The sequence below is a fragment of the Chinchilla lanigera genome, unplaced genomic scaffold (genome assembly GCF_000276665.1).
Source record: "Chinchilla lanigera isolate Chin_1 unplaced genomic scaffold, ChiLan1.0 scaffold00012, whole genome shotgun sequence".
Classification (NCBI taxonomy): Eukaryota; Metazoa; Chordata; class Mammalia; order Rodentia; family Chinchillidae; genus Chinchilla; species Chinchilla lanigera.
In genome coordinates, this window is record NW_004955413.1 from 19285750 (window position 1) to 19310267 (window position 24518).

The window sequence follows — 24518 nt, forward strand, 5'->3', positions numbered from 1 at the left end:
GAGACCAATTCTTTCAAAAAATGCTGCCCCTCCCATACCAGGTCATAATTGAAACAGTGCAGTGCAGAGGCACAAACACACTCACATGATATATACTTTTATTCACAGAAAAAGAAAGAAGCAAATTAGCAAGTAAACCAGTAGACCTCAGGAATAAATTAAAGAACAATGTCCACCGTATGGCATTCATTCCAAGAATGAAAGCCTCATTCAGTGTAAAGTTATTTCTTTCAGGAGTTTTTTTTACAAAAAAAAAAAAAAAATCCATAAGCAACTTATTGAAAATCTTTGAAAAAAGTTCCATCGATTCCAGTTCTGTCTAAGTTAGGGAGAGAAGAAAACTACATTCTCAGGGAGATTATTTGTCATAGTCACAGCAATAAAATAGTCAGTGGAAAAATCGTCATATTCCCTTTTTTTGACCCAGCTTCCTTCATTTCTAGTTTCATTCTCCTTTTCACCAACAACCGCACTGCTTGCAAGTTCACCTCTGTTTACAGTCACCTTTTATCATCTCCCATACACTTTTCAAATTGCTGTAGCTCCTACCTTCCACAGAAGCACTTTCCCCAAGGATTATCAATATTCATTCAATTCCCAAGTCCAGTGGGCTATTCTCTGGCCTTCTGCTATTTAGCTTAACCACTCTATACCGTTTGAAACTGTCACCTATGAAACTTGCATCTCTCTTCCTTAAGGTCTGATAGTGCCTCTTGCTTAAAATCCCCTCAGCATCTTTGCTTGGTTCTTCTTGGCTTCTTTACTGGCTGTTTTTTTTGTTGTTGTTGTTTTTTGTTTTTTGTTTTTAATTTGTTCCTTAAACATGAGGGACCTAACAAGCCTATCATTTGCCCCTTTTCTCTACACCCTCTCCAGAGAATATAAACCAAAGTTAAGGAGGACTGAGAGAACCTGGAAACTAAAGAAAAAAAAAAGCATTGAAATACTGCATAAAATAAAATTTTTTCACGTCTTCCAACTTTTCAGGTCACCATATAAGTGACATAGATTTACAAACATGGATGTCTAGTACACAGATTGACTTCCATGTACACATTAGCACCAAAAAGTTTAATAGCAACTTGCTAATTACAATAACTTTGAATATTGAGTTTGAATGGCTTTTTAAATACTAATCCTGCTACTTGGTTGTTTTAAATATGGTAATGACACCAATAGTTAATTTACAGATTTAAATTCAAAATGTAAGTGTTCCAACTTTACATTGCTTTGATTTTTAACACTTTCATACTCTAATTAATTTGAGGACGGCTACTCTTGTTAGTTAGGATTCCATTCTGTGCAACTCAATAGAACTCAGCACTCCTTCATTGAATTCTAGTAAGCTGTGAAACATTACATTTTAGAGTTATTGTTTAATACATACGCCTCAACCAGATGGTATATAAATTAATTTGACTGACTTTCATGAACTGCATAAAATAACAATTTAAGAAAATGCTGGTATCTGGGTGTGGTGGTGCATGCCTATAATCCCAACACTCAGAAGGCTGAGGCAGGAGGATTCCTGCAGGTTCAAGGCTAGTCTGGGATACATAGTAAGTTCAAGGCCGACCTCAGCTTCACAGCGAGACCCTGTCTCAAAAACAAAAATGAAACAAAGCACTGGTATTTTAATTTGAAATGCTTTTTTCTAAAAATTTACAATAATAAATACAAAGAGAATTACATAGTTGTCTTCAAATTCCTCATCATGATGCTCCAAGTAGAGCATTTTCTGTAACTATATCCTCCTCACCTGCCTCTGCAAACTTGGCAAGCACTTTTCCATATGATTTAGAAAAACAATTCCTTTACGCCCTGTGTTTCCTGATATTTGCATCCCTTGGTGTTACATCTTCAGGTAATTCATGACACCAGTGTTCCAGTGCCTGCTCTTATTTGACACGTGTTCCTCCCACAAGGAAAACTCAAAAACTCAAACCAAACCACATACAAAGGACATTATTTCCTCTCTCAAGAGATCTTGAGCTTTACAATATAAAAATGCAGAATCTCTTCAGTGACTTCTCACTTCTGTATCAAAAGAATAAGCAAAATAATAACTTAGATTTAATTTTTCTAAAATTATTTCAGTTTTGCAAAGTGAGCCGCAACCTACGCTCATCCGATTCTTGCACCTCATGTCTTTCCCTTTATTGACTTGACACGGAGTTGCTATCACTATACAATAAGTTGTATATATGCTTAGCAACTTGCATTTATTTCGAGCATGGTGTGGCAAGGTTTGTACTACACACAACTTCACAACAACCTAACGGGGCCAGTGTTAGTTCTGTCTGCAAAAAGGAACATGCGCAGGGAAGCTAAGTGCCTCGCCTCAATCATTACAGCAAGGAAACAGTCCAACCAAGATTCTAACGGAGCCCTCTGTCCGGAAGCCTGTACTCTTTGCGTGGCACCACACAATCACTGTCATTGTTCATCAAGAAAACTGGAAGGAAGCAACCTTTCATTGGAATTGAAAATGAGGCACCAAAGAACACAGTTCTGCGGTGTTTGTTTTTTTTTTAATTTCAACTAACACATGCATTCTTCTAGGGCAGTGGGTTTCAAACTTCCTTAAAGCTGTCAAAATATTTCTCCAATAGAAATTTTACAGGGACACATATACAAAAGGGAGAAATGTGGTAGAGTTGCCTGCTTTCTTTGACGCTTAAACTTCCTGGTCATAGCATCACCTCCAAAGACACCACAGCCTTTTTCAGAAGACAGAAAACAATGGTGCTAATCTATTTTGTATTTACCACTAACCACTAAGTTACCAAAATCATAATCTTACCATAGACGGAGTCACAACATGCCTGGCTGGGAGTTCCTTCGGCACAACCAAACACATGTCTTCTTTGTTTAGAAGGGTACCCAGGACATGGGTCTCACACACACAACAAATGGTCAATGATAATTACAATCATAATTTTTAAAATAATGAGTGGATACATCTCCTTGACATGGGAATGGCTTTCTTTCCCTGTGCCAGTTGTTCCGTCTGTGCCAACTCTAACACACACCCTTTCCAGGAATGGCACTCAGCCATCCTGGCAACCAGAATTAGAGCAAAGAAAATATGAAATTCCTCTTCAAAACATAAGTGAAAAGATGAATGCAAAGCCAAGCAAAAAGGACCCAGATTCAACATGCACATTGTTAAATGTCACTTCCTAGCAAGACACTTTATGAAAGTCAAGCGAACACGGTCAGGTACAAATGGGGGGAGTGAGAAGAGTTATGACCTCCTTAAAAAGGATCAGCAAATAAACTAGGGATAGGAGAACCCACAGGTTACTGGTTACAACTGTTATTTGTCGGGAGGAACGGAAATTTTGCAAATGGAAGACAGGGATAGGAGAGATATCCTTTTTCATACGCATTTTGATATTGTTTGAATCCTGAAGCATGATTAGATTCAAGGAAGCATTTTAATAAATTGAAGCATTTTAAAAATGGGAATAAAGCGATAACTCCAATAGACAGTACTAAACATCCTATTGATATAACAATGTGCTATTTTTGCTTTGGGTAAAAATCATCACTAGGAACATGTTTCATCCAAAAAATCTAGATATAGGACAGGCAAGTCCATCGGTCAGAGATGCTGCTCTCTTAGGAAGGACACACCTACAGATTAAAGCCAATGACTCATTACCCGATTATCAAAGGGTGGCACACAGTGGCAAGGGTCTCCAATAATCTGGCTGACGGATAAAGGTCTTTAAACTACAGATCAACAGTCCGCAAAACAGCAAAGATACGTCTTGCCCCAAATGAAAAATCAGAAAGACAATTTCATAGCTCCTTGGCCAGAACAAAGATTCAAGGTAAACCTTTATCACACTAAAATGGTATGTCCTCTCTTCATTGTTTTTAGCCTGTGAACCAGGAACCAGGTGCATGTTGACTAACAGGTCTTGTTCTAAACACTCAATTATCAAAAAGTCTGATAACAACGAAAAAGTAAGAGCTCTCTCAAAATAAATAGATGCTTTAGGCAAATGTTAACATTCTCCAACAATTACATGCAAAGAATTTTATAAATAGAGGAAGGGAAAAACGCAATGACACCTAGGAATTGTGGACAGGATAAAACTGTATTGGTCAATGCCGTGCTCCCGGGAGCTGTCTGAAGCTAGTTCGCACTCCATGAAGTCTGCATTACTTCCCAATTAATTAAGCAGATCAGACTGCCTCTAGGACCAAGGGACAACAGCATTATGATTTCACAGGAGATAGAGGGATGCTCTAGGTCTTTACTCAGGTCTAGCGTCATATGTACATCTCTTCTGAACTTGCGCCATGCTGTCCTTTACTGGGGAAAGTTAAACGCTGAATTCAAGTAGTAGAGTGTGACCCACTATTGAAACCATTTGTCATTAAAAACACACATACTAATTATGTGCCTAGCTGTGCACATTGCTGAAATACATGTTTTTAAATGCCAGTGTGAATATATTTGTCTCCTTTAGAGTTGTTATCAAAGACTGAAAACCGCACTAAATGGGCTGACAACACTTAGAAAGCAACAGAAAGACTATTTTTTTTTAAAGGAAAATGCTAATACTTGGTCGATATAAAGGCAGAATAAAGTACTTTCAAACCTATTTAGGTCTATACATTTGGAACTTGAGGTTACTTGGACTTCTTTTTCAAGGTCAAATGGTTTATGAACACATGAATACTTAAAATTTTTTTAAAATGATATTGTATCTTTAAAAGACAGATCAATATTCATGGCTGCTCTAAATTCTCCTACACATCCTTTTGATCTTTTAAAAGTAATACTGAGAATAATTCAATTCAGCTCTGTTCTCCCTTGTGTCTAGATGCTCCCCTAAAGACTCACGCCATTGTAAGTGGGACTTTTCAGAGGCGGCTGAATCTAGAGTGTGTGATGCTGGAATTAGGGTATGTGATTATTAAATTAGTCCACTGGTTGGCTTGGCATAATATCCACTGGGTATGGATAACGGGAAGACTCACCTGGGTGTGAGTGCTACCCACGCTAAGGACATGCAGCCTGGATATAACATAAAGGACAGAAACAGGCCTGCTGCCATTGCTTGGTGCTTCATCACTTTGCTATTTGCTGCCTTGGAATCTTCTGCCTTCTGCCTCCCATGAACTGTTTCTCCTCTGCTATGCTAGCCTGACTTGGAGCCAGACAGCTATGAACTGAAACTTTTACAAACTGTGAGATACAATAACCCTTTCCCCTTTTAATTTTGGGTGTCCCGTATTTTGTCTCCGTAATAGGAAAATAACTAAGACAAGTTCAATCTCATGGTTTGGGGAAGTGAAGTGGGAGTTAAAATGGCTCATCATTGTGCTGCTTGCAAAAACCTCTGTGGGCCTCTCCTCAAAAGAGGGAGGTGAGGGGCTGGGGATTTAGCTCAGCGGCAAAGCACCTGCCTGGCAAGCGCAAGGTCGTGAGTTCGGTTCCTGGTACTGGAGAAAAACAAACAAAAAAAAAAAAACAAAAAAAAAAACAAAAGAGGGAGGTGAGGCAATGTGTCAAAAGTCCAAAAAAAGAGAAAAAAATTGACTCTGTGTACATGCTTCAAGATTTTCTAGTTAAATTTGTGGCGTTCCTTAGAGGGAGAGGCAGTTTTAAAAATTCATTTTAATCTGTGCACCCTACTTTTAAAAAGCTAAAAGAAAAAACCCAGTTATAGTGACATCAGAATTGGTGTGAAAATAAAGAAAAAAAGAGGAAAAAAAGAGCAAAAACAAAAACTTCGCAGAAGAAACTAATAAAATAGTATAATGAAAGGTAAATGTAAAGAGAAAACTATTAAGAAAAAGAAGGGCAAACTAATTATGAGGATGATTGCATTGCTAATAAATAAAACTAAAATGAGAAATACTGCTTTAGTATTTTTCCCCTGTGCAAATTATCAGGATTTTTCTTCTCTTTTATTTAACTGCAAATTAATATCATCAATACTTTCCCTTTCCCTTACATAAATTTAAAAAAATAATTTGCAATTTCAGTGTATTGCATGACTTCCAATCTTTTAAATTGTGCGTTAAACTTTACTGCAAATCCAAACTTACTCAACTCATACATGGTTTTATCAGTAGTAAATTGTACTTTAAATTAGCAAATGTGACAGCACCCAAATGACTACAAATTTTCCTAATGCTCTTCAATAAGTACTCTATTAACAAAATTAACTATTATTAAGATTATCACTGCACAACACAGGGAAAATGCATCACTATGTAGAACTAAAATGTAACATTTTTGCCTAGTTTTGTGTTTTCTACCTTTTCCAAATACAGCATGCAAATAGCTCACTTCTGATTTAAGGACTTATGGGAAGGTGACACCTTTATAATGTGTCAGTGGCAGGTAAGTCTCCTGGCCTAAAATCTAGAAATTTACAGCAGCATTAATTGTTCTCTACTCTAAATTTTGTGCAAACTGTAAAACACAGAAAATAAGCCTTTTGTTCTGTTCCCTATTCCAAAATGTGCCCCTCTTCAGCCTAGATATTCCGAACAGAATTGTTCATTGTGATTGCCATCTCCTTTGCAGAGAGGCAAAGCAAGGTAAGACGGCTCAGCTTAGCTTTTATCTGCAAGGATTTCTCTGAGGTAGTTTCTGTAAAAGGGTTAATGACAGATGTTTCCATTAAATCTGACCTACCTCTTAATTTTGCCATTGCCTGATGATATCCTAGCTTTGTGCTTATTTGCATGGGCAAATGGAGTCACTCCATAGCAAGTAACACACCGCCCTCAGTGAAACAGAAGGTCAATTCATTTAAAACTGATGTGCACAATATTCTTTGTATGCAGTTTTTCAAAATTCCCCTTCCTACAGTGTTACTGTTTACAAAGAATTAAAAGCTCCATTTTCTGAAGTCCTGGACAGAGTGTACATCTGTTCATGGAGACGACTCATACCAGTAGAAATCAATACACCTCCTTGTAGGTAACCAAGTAGAAAAATCACTTCTGTCTCCCAGATTCTCCTCTTATTTTTATACTAAATACAACCAGGACTCAGTAAACTTTCTTTGCTGGGAAATTAGTTGAGAACTCCAAAATGCTAGCAGCACCTTCCTGTGTATGGAGTGTTATTACTTTTGCAAAGAAAAAAAGAAATCTGTCAGTGCAGAGAAAATAGCTCTCTCAGGTTGGTGAAAAGATACAGACATTTTTACCCTATCTATACCAATCTAAAACTCATCTTAAAGGTGATCAAAATCCATTTTACTGTGTTAAAGGGTAGGTGAGCCTGAACATTTGCCAGGTTACTATAAAAAGCTCCTGTAAAACTAAAAATAAATAATGATATTTTGGATAGCTAAGTACACTTTTCTGTTCTAAAACTTTTTCCAAAATAATGTTCTCTTCTTCTAGAACTTCACTTCTTCTGGTACGAGGGTCAAATAAGTCGAAAACAACTTTAAGGGAGCTTCCATGATTGCTATGAAGAAAACTGTCAAATTTCTGTTTGCTGAAATTTTAAAGTCTACAGCCCACACTCAAGAAACATTGCCTTAACTGATCTATGCTGATTCACATTATTCTAACATTTAAGGAGCTTACATAACCACTTGTTAGGGAATATCTCTCTATGTAATTATGTAGTGTTTTATACATATATACACATACATTATACACATATATTTCATGTTTTGCATTAGAATCTAATCCCTAAGACATTTAAATATTGAAATTTTGGCATTAAATTTCACCTTACTCCAAAAATGATACTCCTGCATTTTTTATAGTAATCTGTTCTCAAAAACACTCCCATCCCATCAAAATTTTTGCCTAAAAAGCAATAGATTCATGCTTAGAATTTCTTCATCTCAAATAAATACTTTCCAATTGGGCAGTTTGAGCCATTGAAATAAATTAGAAACTCTACTTTTCAAGGCTGTTTTGTTTTTATTTGTAAACTTGCAAAAGGAAATTCTCCTTCTGCCAGGTTACCTCAATTTCAGCTGAAAATGATGTGGGGGAAGGAAAATAGTGACTCCTTCCAACAAGCCCAGCGGGGAGATTTCTGGACAGGTGTGTGTGCAAGTGGTTGTGAAACAGTCTCCCCTTCCTCAGAATGTCCAGGTCAGATCCCCAATTCAAACCCCAAAGCTGGGCCCACTAAATGCAAGACCAAAAAAAAAAAAAAAAAAAAAGAAATGAAATATTTGGAGCACATGGTAAACACCAATTTCCAAGTACTGTGAAGGATATAGTAGAGGAAGCATGCTCCTTTTCTTTACAAATTTATAGTTGCAGCAAATAATTAAAAGGAATAAAATGATAACATCAGATAGTAGTATTTAGTATAAAAATGTAAACAATATTAAATTTCATCAATGGAATTGGCCACACTGAGGAATGGAAGAAATGAGAGATGTTGATCAGGTGATGGTTGGATCTGTAATCTAGATATGTGTCTCAGGTAAGGAATCAAATAAAAATGAAATCATAGTATTTGTTGACTCAGGAATAATTTTATAGTAAATTCCAGCGTAACTATATATAAGAGCTAGCATTTAGTGAGCAATTATATGACAGGACGTACATAAACCAGTCTGTATATTGATGATATTTATATTTACAGTAACCCTGTGATGCGCATCTACTCATTAACCCGTTTACTGGATAATGGAACTGAGACTTGAAAATTTTGGTTGCATTATTTCTCCAAGCTGACAGAGCTAGTAAGTGGGGCACCAAGAAATCACACCAGACATGCTTACTCTCATCTTATTCTTTCAACACTAATGACTTTCTTGTGGCTGCATGGGCTTTGGAATAGGACAGAACGCATTTGCAGTCCACATTCTCTCATGTATTTGTCATATGAGCTGGGGCAAAGATCCTACATTTGTAAAACAGAAAAAATGCGTTACCCTATTGTGATGGAGATCAGTTGTTTTAGCCAATCTGTCATCTGTTCTAGTAAAAGACTTTTACCTGTAGGAAGAACTTAGTACCTGTATTAGTAAGGGTTCAGTGAATACTGGCTGATTTGTTATTATTATTATTATTATTATTATTATTTGGTACCAGGAATCAAACTCAGGACCTTGCACTTGCCAGGCAGGCACTTATGCCACTGAGCGATATCCCCAGCCCTGATTTGTTATTATGACTGCCATGCTTCCACACCACAATTTGGGATCTTGGGTGAAAACCAGGGCTGAGAGAATGAAGTAGTACCTTGACTGAATTTCCCTGTGCCAGGCATAATCAGAGAACAGACAGAGAAGTTTTGGGAAGACGTAAGTATTAAGGAACACTAAAAACCACTTCCCATTTTTTTCTCAGCTGATGGTAGCATTCCTAATTGATCTCACTGTGTCCAAAGGACTTCAGACATCCAGCCATCAGTTATTGCCATGTGTCCATAATGTAGTAAAGAATCTTCAGACATACATCCAAATGATTATCTGACAGAAACAACTTTTGAAATAAAATCTAAGATCCCACTTTATCTTGCTATTGCTGCAATGTCAATAATAGTTTGTACAAAGCTCTGAACACAGGTATTGCAAAAGGTTAAGATGTGATTTTGAGAACGTTCTTCCACGCCACCTAGAAGTCTAAGGTCAGTAATTAGTTCCCCAGTCAGAAGTGAGTCACTTAAGGTTTACAGGATTGCTGTGTAACCACTGCATCAACACGACAAAAAGAAACTTTCTTCTGCTCCCTACTTTGAATAGGCCTTATAATGTAAGACACAAAAATGGTTCCAGAGGAACTGTTGTGAATCACTGCGTTGATCACATGAACATTAAAACACTGCGTGCTAGTCATTACTGTATAAAGTATTCTCTTGCTCTGCGGAAAATGGTTTCAAATAATTGTTTGTGTTCGAACGGGAGTTTTGTTCTATGTTAATATAGCCACTGGAGAGAGGAAAATAGAAGAGAAAATATATTTTAAAAGAAACCAATATTAAAATAGTTGAATCAACTAATTGGCACCAACCAAATGGCATCATATTTGTATGCGAGTCATATATAATAAGCTCCAGGGCCCAAGAGACGGACTCCAGAGTCACATCCTCAGTTTTGTTGGCAGACAGATGTACAGTAATAACAAGGAAGGGACAATAGTCTGACACGACCCATCTAAGCAAAGAAAATTCTCTGATTTTGAAAATCTATTCTGACGGAACGTTCCATTGCAGAGCAAGCATGACCGGCATCAAGTCCAACAGGATTTTCACCTGTACTCATGACTCTCTTTCTGGCTTTAACAAAGCTGATCTTTAACACTGCGAGTTTGTGATGTGTATGAGAGAGCGTTAGTTATGTGATACAAGGACTATGTAGCTCTTTGCCAAAAGGACTACTGGTCAAACATCGGTAGCTCTAAAGGTTCCTGTGTGACAGGGACAGACGGAAGAATGCATTACACTGTCTTAAATTTAAGCCAACAAAGACTCATACCATTATTATAGACCAGAAGTCTTCAACTACGCTCCTTCTGTAGGGAAAAGGAGGTAGGCAGTAGAGGTGGGGCTTTCTCACAGCTTGCTAAAGACAAGGGCCTGGAAAGGTAGAGCTTGCCAGCGGGCCACCCACAGAACACCCTACCACTTGTATGAAATATCATACGAACTTGTAAGAAAAAAAAAAAAAATGAACAAAATACCCAGCCTCTCAATTCCTTCAAAGAAGCTCTGAGGCTTAGAACTGTAACAGAGATAGTGAGATGGGACCTTGCCAAAGTTTTGTGGAATGGTCCTAGGCAAATTATTTTGTGTTTCACTTTCTTTAACTGTAGACTGGTCACCACTGCTGTTACTGATAATAAAAACATCCCAACAAAAACTGCTCTAAACAGTACTGTAAAAATTTATGTGTGTATGGTGATTTAAGAATGAAGGAAGAAATGCATAATGTTATACTATTACAGTATTTTATCAACCAGCATATTACATAATGCCCATGGAAACATGAAATCATTCATAATTCCTAAGTACTACCAGATGCATAGCTATAACAAATTTCAACCCTTTCTGAAAAATTCACCCACGCACTCACTCCTCCAACCAATTTTTCCACTGGTAACTGTCAGGAGTTTGGAAATCACAGAATAGACCCTTATTCACATCACTGTGGTAATTACATATGCTTTGCTTCATATTTGGGTAGGCAACATGTCTTATTCATAGTTTTATTACTAGTGACTAGCCCTGTTCTGGTGTATAATGACTGCTCAATAAATGTTTACTGAACGAATGAATATACAGAGACAGAGACACACAGTAATCGAAGAAGAAACTTTAGTAATGGCATTATGGAAAGTAAGAGCCTGTAATGCAAAAACTGTTTAGGGGGCCTCCTTCCCATCAAGTAGATGTTATTTCTTCATATTCATTCATTTCTCCCTTCTAAGAACTTTCCAGATACACAAGTAACCCTATTACAAGAGATCCTTGCCATTTTCTTTCTTTTCTTTTTGTCTTTTTTGAGACAGGGTCTCACTACGCAGTTCAGACTGGTCTTGAACTCACTTTGCAGCCCAGGCTGTCCTCGCTCTTGGAGCAATCCTCCTGCCTCAGCCTCTTGAGTACTGGGATTATAGGTCTGGCCCCTCGCCATTTTCAGTAGAAGCCTGTGGCTATACTTAAGAAGCACATATGATTTCATATTTCAATGGTTGGGAACATGGTCCATTGCAACATTTACACAGGTTGAGGAAATCTCTGAATATTACAATATACCTGTCATAAAGAAATAAACTCCCTAAATTTTCAACTAATATGTTTAAAGGACACAACTGCAAATAAATAGAAAATGAACTCTGGTCTAGAATCAGAAAACCTGACTCTGTCACATATTCATTCTGTGAATTTGACCTACATTTTGCTAATTTCTCTGAGCCTTTGTTTTCATTTGTAAAGATGAGTATGCTGAACAAACATATCATACGTGGAGGGTCAATGAGGTAATTTAATAAATAATGTATACAAAGTAGTCCATAGCATGATATATAGGTATAAAATGGCAAAAAGAGGTCTTTGGTGTAAATAACATGTAAAATCCTTAGGATTACATGCCATGACTTACTGATATCTATAATTTTGATACATATCACAGGGCCCAAAACAAATACCAAATGAACCACCAAGAGTGTCTGTTGAACTGAGGCACCACCCAAATTCCTGTGTTCACTTCTCAGAATGGTTCTTCAAAGCTTCCATCTGAGAAATTGTCTGCTATCGCACTCTTGAAACTATGGTCTTTCCCCAGCACTAGGGCGAGCCGAGCTGACTGTTCAAAATGTAGGTTCCCAAAACTCGTTATCCAACGAGATTATAAAGCAATGCGCTTGTCACCCAATAGGGCTTTTCTGCATGCTGGTATAGTTGTAAATGTACTTGTACACGCCTGATACCTATGACACAAAAGCGATTCCATCAGGGGAGGGATGTCTACTAACTGGCATACACTATATTGTTAAACTGAGATTGAGAATGTGAACTGGAAGATAGTTGTCTTCAGTCTCCAGATTCTTTTCTTCCAAAATAAGCCTAGTCACACAGAAGAGGCTTTTTAATGAAAAAATCACCCTTTACAAAAAGAGTGCTGAGAAGACAGAGTTTTGGGATGTGAGGATATGGAAGGGATAAGAATGACTAAGGGCTGGGGCTGGGGATTTAGCTCAGCGGCACAGCGCCTGCCTGGCAAGCTCAAGGTCCTGAGTTCGATTACTGGTACTAGAAGAAAAACAAGACAAAACAAAACAAACAAACAAACAAAGAAGCCAAATGACTAAGGGCTACCAGAGATATTAAGTTAAAAAAATAACTACCTTTAATCCCAGCCTCCGGCTCTTCCTCCATTACTCGGTACCCTTGTATTCCATATATATATCACATATATACGCATACAAGATAGCTAAGATAATTGTACTACTAATTTCTGCTAGTTCACTGAAAGGAACAATTGGTGTTTATATCATTTGATCAATCTTACATGCCTATATCTGGTAATCTTAGCAACTACTTTGAAGATAACTATACGCAATATAATAATCATTGGTAATTTCCTATCATCTTGTTTTGAAATTCTATACCATTTTTATTGTTTTTTTATTCCCTTTAAAATAAAAGAAAGAAAGGAATGGTTGCTAGCCAGTTACAGGCATCAGGACCAGTGATAAGAAGACAAAAGTATCACGTGGGAGGCGCTTAGCAATGGTGTCTCTTCTTATCAATAGCTGAACGCCAGTGGCCACAGTGATACCATGGGGCTGTAATCTCCCCCAGAGGCATTTGGAAGTGGATTTGAGACTATGTAATCTAATTAGGTAAAGACTGGATTACAGATGCCTCCAAATAGAATAATCACCAATTGGGTTGAATGCTGAGGTCTCTAACTTTTAGTTGTCAGATCCTTGTAACGATCATGGACGACAGAGAAATTTCCTAACTCTTCAATTTAATCTCAGGCCTTTGACCTCCAGGAAGTATTAATCCTTGCCTTATGTCCTCGTCTGTGCAAAGGATGGTAGGGGTTAGCAGCCATACATACAAATCTACCTGCAGCCTCAGTGAATTTTGAGCATGGTGAAGACACAGTTAACTTTGCTATAAGACAGTTTGGTCCCTAAGAAGGGATCACGCTTATCAATCTATGTACTCTTTTATTCTTTCATGCAAAAACTTTTTAAGGCCTCAGGGAACTTGCAATCTAATGACACACAAGATTTTACATATAATTGTTCATTAAGTAAAATAATATTGAATGAATAAATACAGTAGAGATTAAAACACTTATAACTCCACAGTGAACCTCTTTACAAAGATATTAACCTTTCTGATTATCAATTACTGTGAAAGATTGAGAAATATACAAAAGTCTTAAATCTTGTTTCTGATACTGAATGAACGAGTGCCAATACTAAAAGCACAATCAGATCCATGTAACTATTTGAATGATAAAAATCTTAGACTTACATAGACCAAAGTAAAAGTCAATCAGTTATGGAAATGAAAATGTTCTAAAAGAGCTTCTGATGAAAACTTAGTGAAAAAGATGAAATTAGCTGTGTATAATAGGTGCTCCATGCTTGCTGAAAATGGGAATCTTTGGTCAAAATTCTTTTCAGATGTTTATAGACAGAAATACCAGAAAATAATGAACAAAATATAAACTGGAATTGAAACTATGTAAATAGAATTAAGAGCAAACTCTAGAGGATCAATATCTAGCACATCTTTCAAAGTTTATCAGAAGAATAAAGTAGAAATAAAAACTGTACATTTCTACAGAAATTAATTAGCATTTTACTGAAACAAAGACACCTCTTGTACAAAATATGTCAGTGGTTAAAAGTTCACAGTCACTCTTAAAATATTTTAAAACATACAGAAGGAAAATATTATGTGTATTTGCAGCTAAGCAGTGGGGGAAAAGGTGAAGAAGAATTATCCAAACTGGAACAAACTTGGACCAAAAAGATGAGCCGGGTAGTCAGAAATTCCATTTAACCTTTCACCTAAAAGTTGCCATATTTTCAAGAAAGCAAACTGTACCAATGGCTTAATTCTTGTTCCGAATGAAGAGAGTCACTCTCTGAGTCATAACATCACCCCAGTTTTCCTTTCATTCCTCTCTTCCAAACCCTACCAAATCCCAGCCCATTTTAATTTGTCAAAAGGTGGCCTGGCCAGCACCAGAATTTAATGCTTCCATAAATGAACTCTGATTGACATGAAAGATGACTCACTTACAGAAAAACTTGTATTGCTGCCACTTGGTCAGTTTGGGGTTTGTTTTTAAAATGAATGCCAGTTGAGGCTGAGCAGAAGCCAGGGTGTGTTTTCATTTTACGTCTCAAATAAAAATAAAGAGCTGGGTATGAATAATCAAAGTGGCAGGCGCCTCCCTGTATACTTCTAAACCCTCCAAAAGCAGTCCCAAGGCTCAGCAAAATGTAATACAGTCAAAACAACCATGAACAGTATCAGTACCAGGGGTTTGCCCAGAAAAATAACATAATTGCCATATAGATTAACTTTCAGTCCCAAACTCTAGTATTTTCCACATTATATTAAGTTAAAAAATACCTTTTAGAGGATGGCAGTCCTAGAAGGAGGATTCCTAGAACTTAGGAGGATATTAGATACAAGAAAGCTGATATCATTATTCGGTATAACTCTTAAATTGGACAGATTCTTCTACGTGGCCATATCTACTCCACTACTCTGTATTGCATAGCAGGTGTTACATGGTCAATGCGTTATTCTGATGTTGGTCATCAGTTGTATAGATTATACATGGTCTTCACCTCTTTCTCCAAAAAAGTATATACAGGATTGCAGGAAGCAGTAATGGCACTGTTGATGGCAATTTGAAGCAGTGAGTCAAAAGAAAGCTGAAATTTCAGGCTCAGATGTGGAGCAAAGAACAATATAAGGAATTTTAGGAATTCATCACAATACATTCAAAAGCAATTAACCCTACAGTATACAGTGTAATGATAAATAAAAGAAATGCTGATAAATAAAAGAATGACTGGAGAAATAAATAAAAGAAATATTTGAGGAAAATGAGATAGATGTCTTCACTTCCATATAATCTGAATCAAATGGCCACTTTCACTTTTTTCTTTTCACTAGATATGTACTTTTCTTCTTTCTGCTCTTCTTCTTCCTCCTCCTCACCCCACCCGTCTTTCTTTTGAGAGGGAAGTACTGCAGATTGAATGAACATAGGTCAGGCACACTGAGCTATGCACTCAGTCATATATATATGTGTGTGTGCATACATATATACACATATATACGTGTATATACACACGTATGTTTTATATATATATATATACACACACACATATATATACACATATATATTATTTTGAGACAAGTTCTCACTAAGTGACTAAACTGGCTAGGCTGGGCTCAAATTTGGAATCCTTCTGCCTCAGTTTTCCAGAGTTCTGGGATTACAGGTCTGTGCCCCAATGTTCCACAGAGTTTACCCATTTTTAAAATCAATTGCTGATTTCTTTGTCCGCTCAGCAAAACATTTCTGATAGTATCGTTCCTTTTACAAAGGTCAAAACCTTTCATATATATATTAATGCATCAGCCCTCATGTTATTTCGGAGACAGATCATTTTATTAACACTGTGGACAGAGCAGAACGATGCTGAAGTTCTCATCCTACAGGGCCCTGAGGGTCCAGAGCCCTTGTCTCCTCATGTGGGGGCAGAGCGTCAACAAAAAGGACCATTTTAATATAGAGCAAGCATTAGCGTAGAATTTGGGGGAAACATGTAAATTAAGCTTATCAATTTGGAAAGCTTTCTGAGATTAGGTGGCTTGCATAATCAGAAAATAATGAAACAATGTTTAGCATCATCAAAGGGCACTCTGGACTTAGGACCTTAAAAAAAAACAAAGGCAAAGTCTTCTAGAAAAGTTTACCAATTGTCGAAATTTCTGTTAACGCCCTAAATGACAATGATTTGTGAGGTGCTTTAACCCTACTTTTATCTCAGAGCATGGTCACTGGAGTCATGCTTTTTTTCTCAGAAGCTCTGCCTCAGAAACAGGTATTATCAGTACCTTTGTGCCTCAAGTTCACGGCCCTGCACAACCACCAAAGCCTCACCACCACACTGGCTCTGGCAGCAAAGTAAAAGAAGCAGCTTTTCTCCATCTAAAGTTACAAAGTTTAATACTGCATAGCAAATGCATGATTAAAATAGATTGTCATGTAATATTAAAGCTACAGTATTATAAAAATTATTGTGACTAGCGCCAAATTCAGCATTCCAAGCAGAGATCCAATATCAGGAAGAAACTCCTGAATTGAGATAGCAGTGATTACACAGTGACAGCCCAGGGGATGTGAGCAGGGAAAATCCCCTAGTTAGAGATCACAGCAGGATCCCATCCATCATATTCCATGCTAGTTCAGAGAACTCAGACTCTTGAAGTATTTTTGGCAGCCGGGAGAACTTTTAGCATCTTAATGCTTTTACAAGGTTGGATTTTTCTTTTCTCCCCAACGTGCTTCAAGATTTCATAACATGAGCAACATAGGAGCAAAAGTTAAAATGCTTTAATGGTCCCCACAGGCTATTTAAACAAACACTGTGATTGCAATTTAGACAATCTGGAGTCCATTCAATATTAAATCCCTACCCCAAGCTACAGCTACTACACAAATAGGGAATTCATGGTATACTCCACATGGCCATTTACTACTGAAACTCTTGCCTCCTGACAATCGTAGGGAGGAGCTAGCCAGGCCTAACATTACACCAGTTAAATCTGTCAACAACTGGAGAAAGCGCTCCGCTGGGCAAACATCCCGATCCCCCTCACACAGCCTGGCTTTGTCCTGGCCTCGCCGCAACAACACTAATCTTCTCATACTATCTTCAGCAGCGCAAGCAGAAACTTCTGTGACTAGCTCTAACAAAAGACGCCTTTCTTTATCTTCACGCACAGTATGTATATATTTATGCTGTCCCTTCCGCCCTGTACCCCGCCACTTCCGCCTCTTCTTATAGACCCAATCCTAAATAAAGCTCGATTGGAATAAATCATAAACTATTCCTCATCTCACAAAAAATATATGAAGAAGGAGGCAAAAGGACGGATCAGAATCTGTCAGCAGGCCCTAGTAAGAATAATACTCCATAATGTCTAGATTTGTCTGCACCAGGGAAAAAGGGTAAGTATGAGAACTAAGCGGGCAATAAATATCCTAAAATATGGTGTGCCAAATTGAAACAATGGGGTGGTGAAATACGTAGAACCACCGAGTATTCCTTTGGCTCCATGCAGACATCAGGGGTGCAAGGAGTCATGGTGCCCTATTTCATTTTTATGGACTGTTGAAAAAAATATTGTATAGCAGTGCTATTTTAGCCATGACTAGAAAAATTTGATTTTTTTTCTAGTTCTAAACATTGTTTAAGGAGAATATTCTCAGACATTTATATCTAAATGAAAAATTTTAGATGTATACTTGAAAAAACTTTTACCTATGTGTTCATCTATGTAACCACATGCAGATTAAGGTTCACTATATTTCTGTCACCTCACACTGTTTAATGATGTTTCTTCTCATCAATTCCCCACTGGATGCAACATCCATATTCATTCTGCCTAAAACAATACAAGTTTTGTTTAATCATCATTGTGGTTTTTGCTAGGAAGACACCTCTTCAAAATATGGATGCCATACATGGTATGTTTTATTTTACTTTATTTATTTTTATTTATTTATTTTACTTTAAAATCACTTAATCCTGAATACAATAGATTAGTATTTCCGTCAAGAGTTTCTAAGAGAAAAATTAATAACTTGCTCAACGTAAAATGGCATCTGAATTTTTTAATCTATTACACTTAAACAGTTGTTGCACTTAAATAGTTAAACTGTTATACTTAAACAGTCATATAGGACTCCAATTAAGAGTAGAAAATTAAACACATCAAAATAACAGTGTTAATAATGACATTAACCTCAATCTGTATGGCAGATACTAAACCGAACACTTCATTGTATTACACAATTTAATTCTCACCCACAGAAGGCAGCTATTGTTACTCTCCATTATGCTGATAGATCAAGAAGGTGAAAGGATCTGCCCAATTTAATATAATAAGTAGACTGAAACTTTCTACTGTCTCCCTCACAGTATATAGTTCATGGTAGGTATTCAACAAATATGTGTTAAATCACTGAATTAAAGAATAACTAAACAGGCTTGAGACAGGATAGATTTCTAGGGTTCTGAATCAAACATACTGCATGGGTTCTAAATAAGTTTGCAATTGAATTTGATAAGTTTATCAACACTTCAAATAGCTGTGACAACTATTCTGTAATGTGTTAAGAAGAGAGGGGAGAAAAAGAAGAAACACAGAGCAAAGTTTCATGAGATGCTTAGATATTTCATTGGCAAGAAAAGAACCAACCTAATGAGACAGTGAATATTATTAAAATGTGTGCTCCTGACAGAAAAACACAGACTTCCATACAAAAGAGTATATGAGAAAGTATATCATTAAATACAGTCAACAACCATACTTTATGGAATAGAAAATGTCTACAGAGAGGTCAGAAATGGATGAGATCAGTGTTGGCAGGAAATATCCAGAAACTTCAAACTGCCTTAGAAGTCATCGTAGCCTCACAGATATGAGAAATCACCCAATGCAAAACAATCATTTTATGTAAGAGGAAGTAAGCCCCAGGACATATGACATTCCTTAGCCACTGCCCTAGAGCTCCTTGGTAGCAGTAGCATGGCCGCAGCCACTCACATCAATCAAACCCAGGAATCACTCCACAGGAAATAGCTTACCAACCTCTCTATAAGAAAAAGATAGGCAAAACTATCAATCAAACATGCATCAGAATCTTCCTATAAAATCTTACTAAGAGGTATAATAATTAAATTGCTTCTATTTTTGAATGCATTGTAAAACTGGACTGTATCATCTTATGATGGAATACACTTTTCTTCTCATTTAAAACTATCAGTGGTGCACAAGTGATTTCATCCTGTGAACCCAAGAGGAATGCAACCACATATAAACCTTCCAGCTGTTGTTCATCAAGAATTATAATATTTATTCTAGAAGTAGCAAACAACAGATGCATTTGGAAAATGTGAGTTTACCTGGTTCCTGTAACATATGAGCTCAAATTCAATTTACTAGTCAATAAACATCTTGTAAAAGAACAACCACTCCCCCTAACAAAAAAAATTTAGATCCCGTGGACAGTCTTGATTTTAACCTTTGTGTTCCACACCCCTCCATCTATCTGCTATTAAAAAGTAACTGCTGGGGACACCTCTGGGAACAGGTGTTTTCTTTCTATTTCAACATCTTGTCATTCAGCTTTCTGTTAAAATGGTCTCTTCACTTACGATGATTATTACTTAATGTTTCTCTAAAGATGACAAGAAATGTATCTGCAGCTTTCTTTTCTTGATTTACAGCCATTTTCAGTAAAACTGCCAACCAGGCATAAGAATCCATGAAAATACTTCAAGGTCCCTGAAGGACCATCTATCATTTTTGAATCTGTACTATTAGAAACCCTGATTTTTCAATAGGGATTCAAATTTAGACCTTTTTTTTTTCTTTTTCTTTTTTTTTTTTTTCTTTTACCTAACACAAGTGTTCCAATTACACACTTATGTTATCTTCTAAGAGGAAAAAGAGAAATACACAATGAATTTAAGAAATTGTGTCAAACCACACAGAAGGAACAGACAGTACATATTTATTGCCTGTTTCTGCTTGCTTCTAGCTTTTGGCTGTTTCACAATTAATATACAGAGGAATTAACTGGATCAAAAAGAAACAGTAGAAGATGTAAAAGGACTTATGCACAAATTTCTGATAAAATCTCAGGGAGTCTAATAAGCTGTCTTTTTTGGATAATCAATAAATTTCACTGCTCATTTTTAAAGCATGAGCCTTCTCAGAATGACTTTTGAAGAGTGATCTATTTAAAATAAAGATTAATATAAAACACTATGTATTCTTTTCAAAAATGTCCTCAAGCTTTGAATCTATGGGACTTAAAGTAAAATTGGTTCATTGGAAAGTAAACACTACCAATTTAACTTAAAGACAATAAATACCTGCTAATTCATAGTAAAATATGTTAATATTTGCTTAGCCTATCAAAGTTCGGCATAGACAAGGTAAAGCATCAGTTCAGTACAATGACACTGCTCTCGTTTTTCTTTTCTTAATTCATTTGTTTTCTTTAAATTTCTTTAAATTCCAAATAGAAAATAAATGTGCCTGACCTTCCATCAGTCACTTCAGTAATGTCGCACTAACATGTCAAACATGATATCAAATTCAACAGATCCAAACACACTTATATGTACTTGGACTTTAATTTTGCAGAAATACAGTGAACGATGATTTCATAATCTGAAATGAGGGCAAACCACCACCTGCACCTGAATAGTTATGAGAAATGATTATAAAATCTACATTAGAGTTAGACATTGCTGTACACTTTAGAATCTACTTGACTAATGACAAGAAAAATGACAGATAGCTGCAATATGGAATCTAATGTTTATACCTAAACAGTGCATCAGTCGTTTAGCCCAAATTTACCTTACTCCCGCACAAACCTGGTGTCAGGCTCAGTGTTTATTTCTGTACATTTCAAAAAGTAAAAAGCTCAATATTCAATTTCAGAAGTTTACATTTTTTCACATGAATAAAACTTGTTCATGTTTGTTATATTTTGGGCCTTGAATGTCCTACAAGTGTTCATGTGGTAAAGGCTTGGGCTGGAGTGATACTCCAAGGAAGTAACAGACTGTGTGAGGCCAGCCCTTATGAGAAGACCTTTGGTCACCGGGGCATCCCCTTGAGGAGACACTATGGGGCCCCCGGCCTTTCCCTCTTTAATTTCCTGGCCATTAGGTGAATGCTTTTGCTCCTCTACACGTGCCCACCACACTGTGCTACCTTACTCCACTACCAAAGCAATGGGCCCAATGGATTGTGCACCGGAACCTCTATCACTGAGATCTAAAGTAAACCTTTTCTCTCTGTGAATTGATTATAACAGGTATTTCATTATACTGGCTTAAAGTTGAATAACACAGGGCTAAATAAAACTTGCTAAGCTTTTCAAACCATTCTTTTAAATTACTTCATCATTCATCTCAAGCATTTATATCATCTCTCCAAAGTTCTATGCCCTACTCAGAAATCCTGATGATAATTCTACTGCATGACCTGGGAAGTTAGGTTTGTAATCATTGGATTTCTTTACCTTTTTTATTCCTCAAATATGAATTGGCCAGATTCCTGCTGATGATAGTCCTTTTACTTCATTAATAGTCCATTCCAGTCAGAAATAGGACCAGCAGATTTTCCTCATATTCTATCACATAGATCTTATTTTTAAAAATCAAGAATATATTTGCCAATATTTCAGTTTCATAAATGGCAATGTAAATTTAAAAATCTTCCCTTTTCACACAAGACATCTATGATCTACGTCACCTGACCTTTAGGAAAAAATTTTAAAATAATATTTATTTCTTGTGGCAGTCACTGTAAAACTTCAGACAGATGGGAAGGGGAACTATAACTGCAAACTGCTCACCTGAATAAAGAAATATTTTATTATTTTAATTTAAAAATTGTACCTTAAAAACATAGTTTAACCACATTCTTAAATGTTGAAAATATAGTTGAAATATGCAAACTCAGAGCTCAAATCGTGTACTAGCATCAAACTAAAAGTAATCACTGACTCTCATGACTTGAGTTTTGTTTTTTTGTATGGCTTTTCCTGAACTGCTTCACTCTGAACTATTTTTCAAAGAACTCAAGGAGGTTAAGTTACAATTACACTAATATGTGATATTATACAAAATACACAGTTAGAAGCTACAAATGCATACACGCAAACAGGCAAGATGCTGCTTCCCTTTACAGAGTGATGTCAGCAAATAAAAAGAAATGAAGTCAGCAATTAGGGAGGAGGAAATGCAGATAGTTAATAATTAGGTGCGCAGTAAGCCGAGAGGGGAGGAAGACTGCTGGAGATAAAATATGAAGATGGTCATAACTTTTCCTTTACTGGTTTAATTTAAACCCAGCTTGGAGAATGAGGAGGGTTTGGTTTGGTTTGGTTTTTGTGTTTTCCTTCTTATAGCCCTTCTCCAACATGTGTGGCATCTTGCATCTGGATTTGGGTGGCTTATTATTATCATCTTTATAAACATATAGTTTGATATTCCTCTAATTAAAACGGTGACCATCATCTCATTTTTTTTTTTTTTTTTCTGGAGAGGGACCTTATAAAGCCACAAAACACAAGCTTGGATTTGTTGAACCTTCAGGCAGTTTTGTTTAAGTGAGCATTAAAGACTTGGCAAGGACTCTCTGCTCTCATTTGCTTATTCTTTATTATCTACCCACTTAATAATTTCAGAAACTTCAATCAGACGCTGACCAAAAAATCCGCACAGTGCTTAGGACAGAATTATAATACCATCTGTTTTCATGCTTATGTGGGTTCTTTCCAACAGCACAATCCAGAATTCTGGGTGCTTACTTTATAATGATCCTAACATTATAGGTGACTTAAAGGAAACTCTGTTACTTGCTCCTTAAAATCATGCAGGATATTTTCAATTTGAAAAAGTCTGAAGCATTTTATAGTCAAGTGATTGCATCTGGATTCTGCCCATAAACAGGACTAGTTCCGATACTAAAATCATCCCAAAGGTGTGTCCTACCTTCTTTGTAATGGTAGGTAGGTCTGAAAGCTCTCTGAAGGAGTTTATTTGACATGAGACTTCTACTTCTCTTTCTTAAAATCTAGGTAATATTTTCTAAATCTTATTCATTCCTAAAAACAAAAATAAATAACTTATGAGAACCTTTCATACAAAGGCTTCTCAAATGCAAAGCTATCATTACCATTTTCCTAAAACTTAGACTACTAAACCACTCTTCAGGTCCTACGAGTAAACAATGACATTGTTTCTTTCAATCACTGGTAACAACTTAGAATTGAGGATGAAGGTCAAATGTTTTATGACTCTCTGACACAGGAAAAACTAGCCAAAGCTATGGAAAAATACACTCCAAATAATTCACTTTTACAGATTTTAACAATCAATATGGAGCACCATATGATAGATATGGCTCCAACAATCTGTATCAATCATGAAGATTGGCAGTGGCAAACTACACAGACCAATTTTTGTCATGCTACTACAGTCGACTTTACAGTCTATGTGTAACCAAGACTTACTCTGGTGCTTTCCCTGACACACCACACATCCCCTTCCAAGATCTGCTTCCAACACATTCAAGGGCTTTTCTGAACCAAACCTGACTGAAAACCTTTGGAGACTGGCACACAATTCTTATGATACTCCATGTTTGCCTTCCAAAGGCTGCATCTTTAATACATTATATTGGGTTTTTCCCATCACACATTTAATGTGTGAAATTTCTAAACTCTTCCCCTTCACTTATCTAAATTGAACTTTGGCAGCCAACAGTTAACTGTTGGAGAGTTGCTTAAAAGCGATCAAACCCTTTCTAGATCTGATTGCAAGGAGTATCAGTGCCAAGATAGAAATTTCAGTCTTCATCATACACAAAATCAATATGTACGCTACACTCTGGAAAGAAAGCCACCTTGAAAATAATTAATAAAACATCAAAGCTGCACACAGCTTCAAAAATCCACATGAGACTCAAACATTTGAGGCAATTAATAGGAATTACTAATTTATAGAAGGTGGTACTTCTCTTTGAAAGGTATATATATATATACATACTCTCAGTTTTGGCTTCAAAATGGCAATTTAAAATCTTAACAACATACCACAGCAATTCTGAATGTTACATTAAATATATAAGCTCTGAAAAATCTTAAGAATTATTTGAAAATATTTAAATAATGGCAAAATCCATATAGAACTAAAACCTGTATTCTCATTAAGTTGCAATGCATAGAATAGATGATTAGAATTTGAAA

The 24518-nt window shown here is 36.5% G+C and overlaps 1 protein-coding gene across 1 annotated transcript in view; it reads right to left on the reverse strand.

Annotated features, from left to right (window-relative positions):
• The window catches only part of Sox5 (SRY (sex determining region Y)-box 5), an 844441-nt gene that overhangs the window by 453819 nt on the left and 366104 nt on the right, over positions 1-24518 (reverse strand). The window lies entirely within an intron of this gene.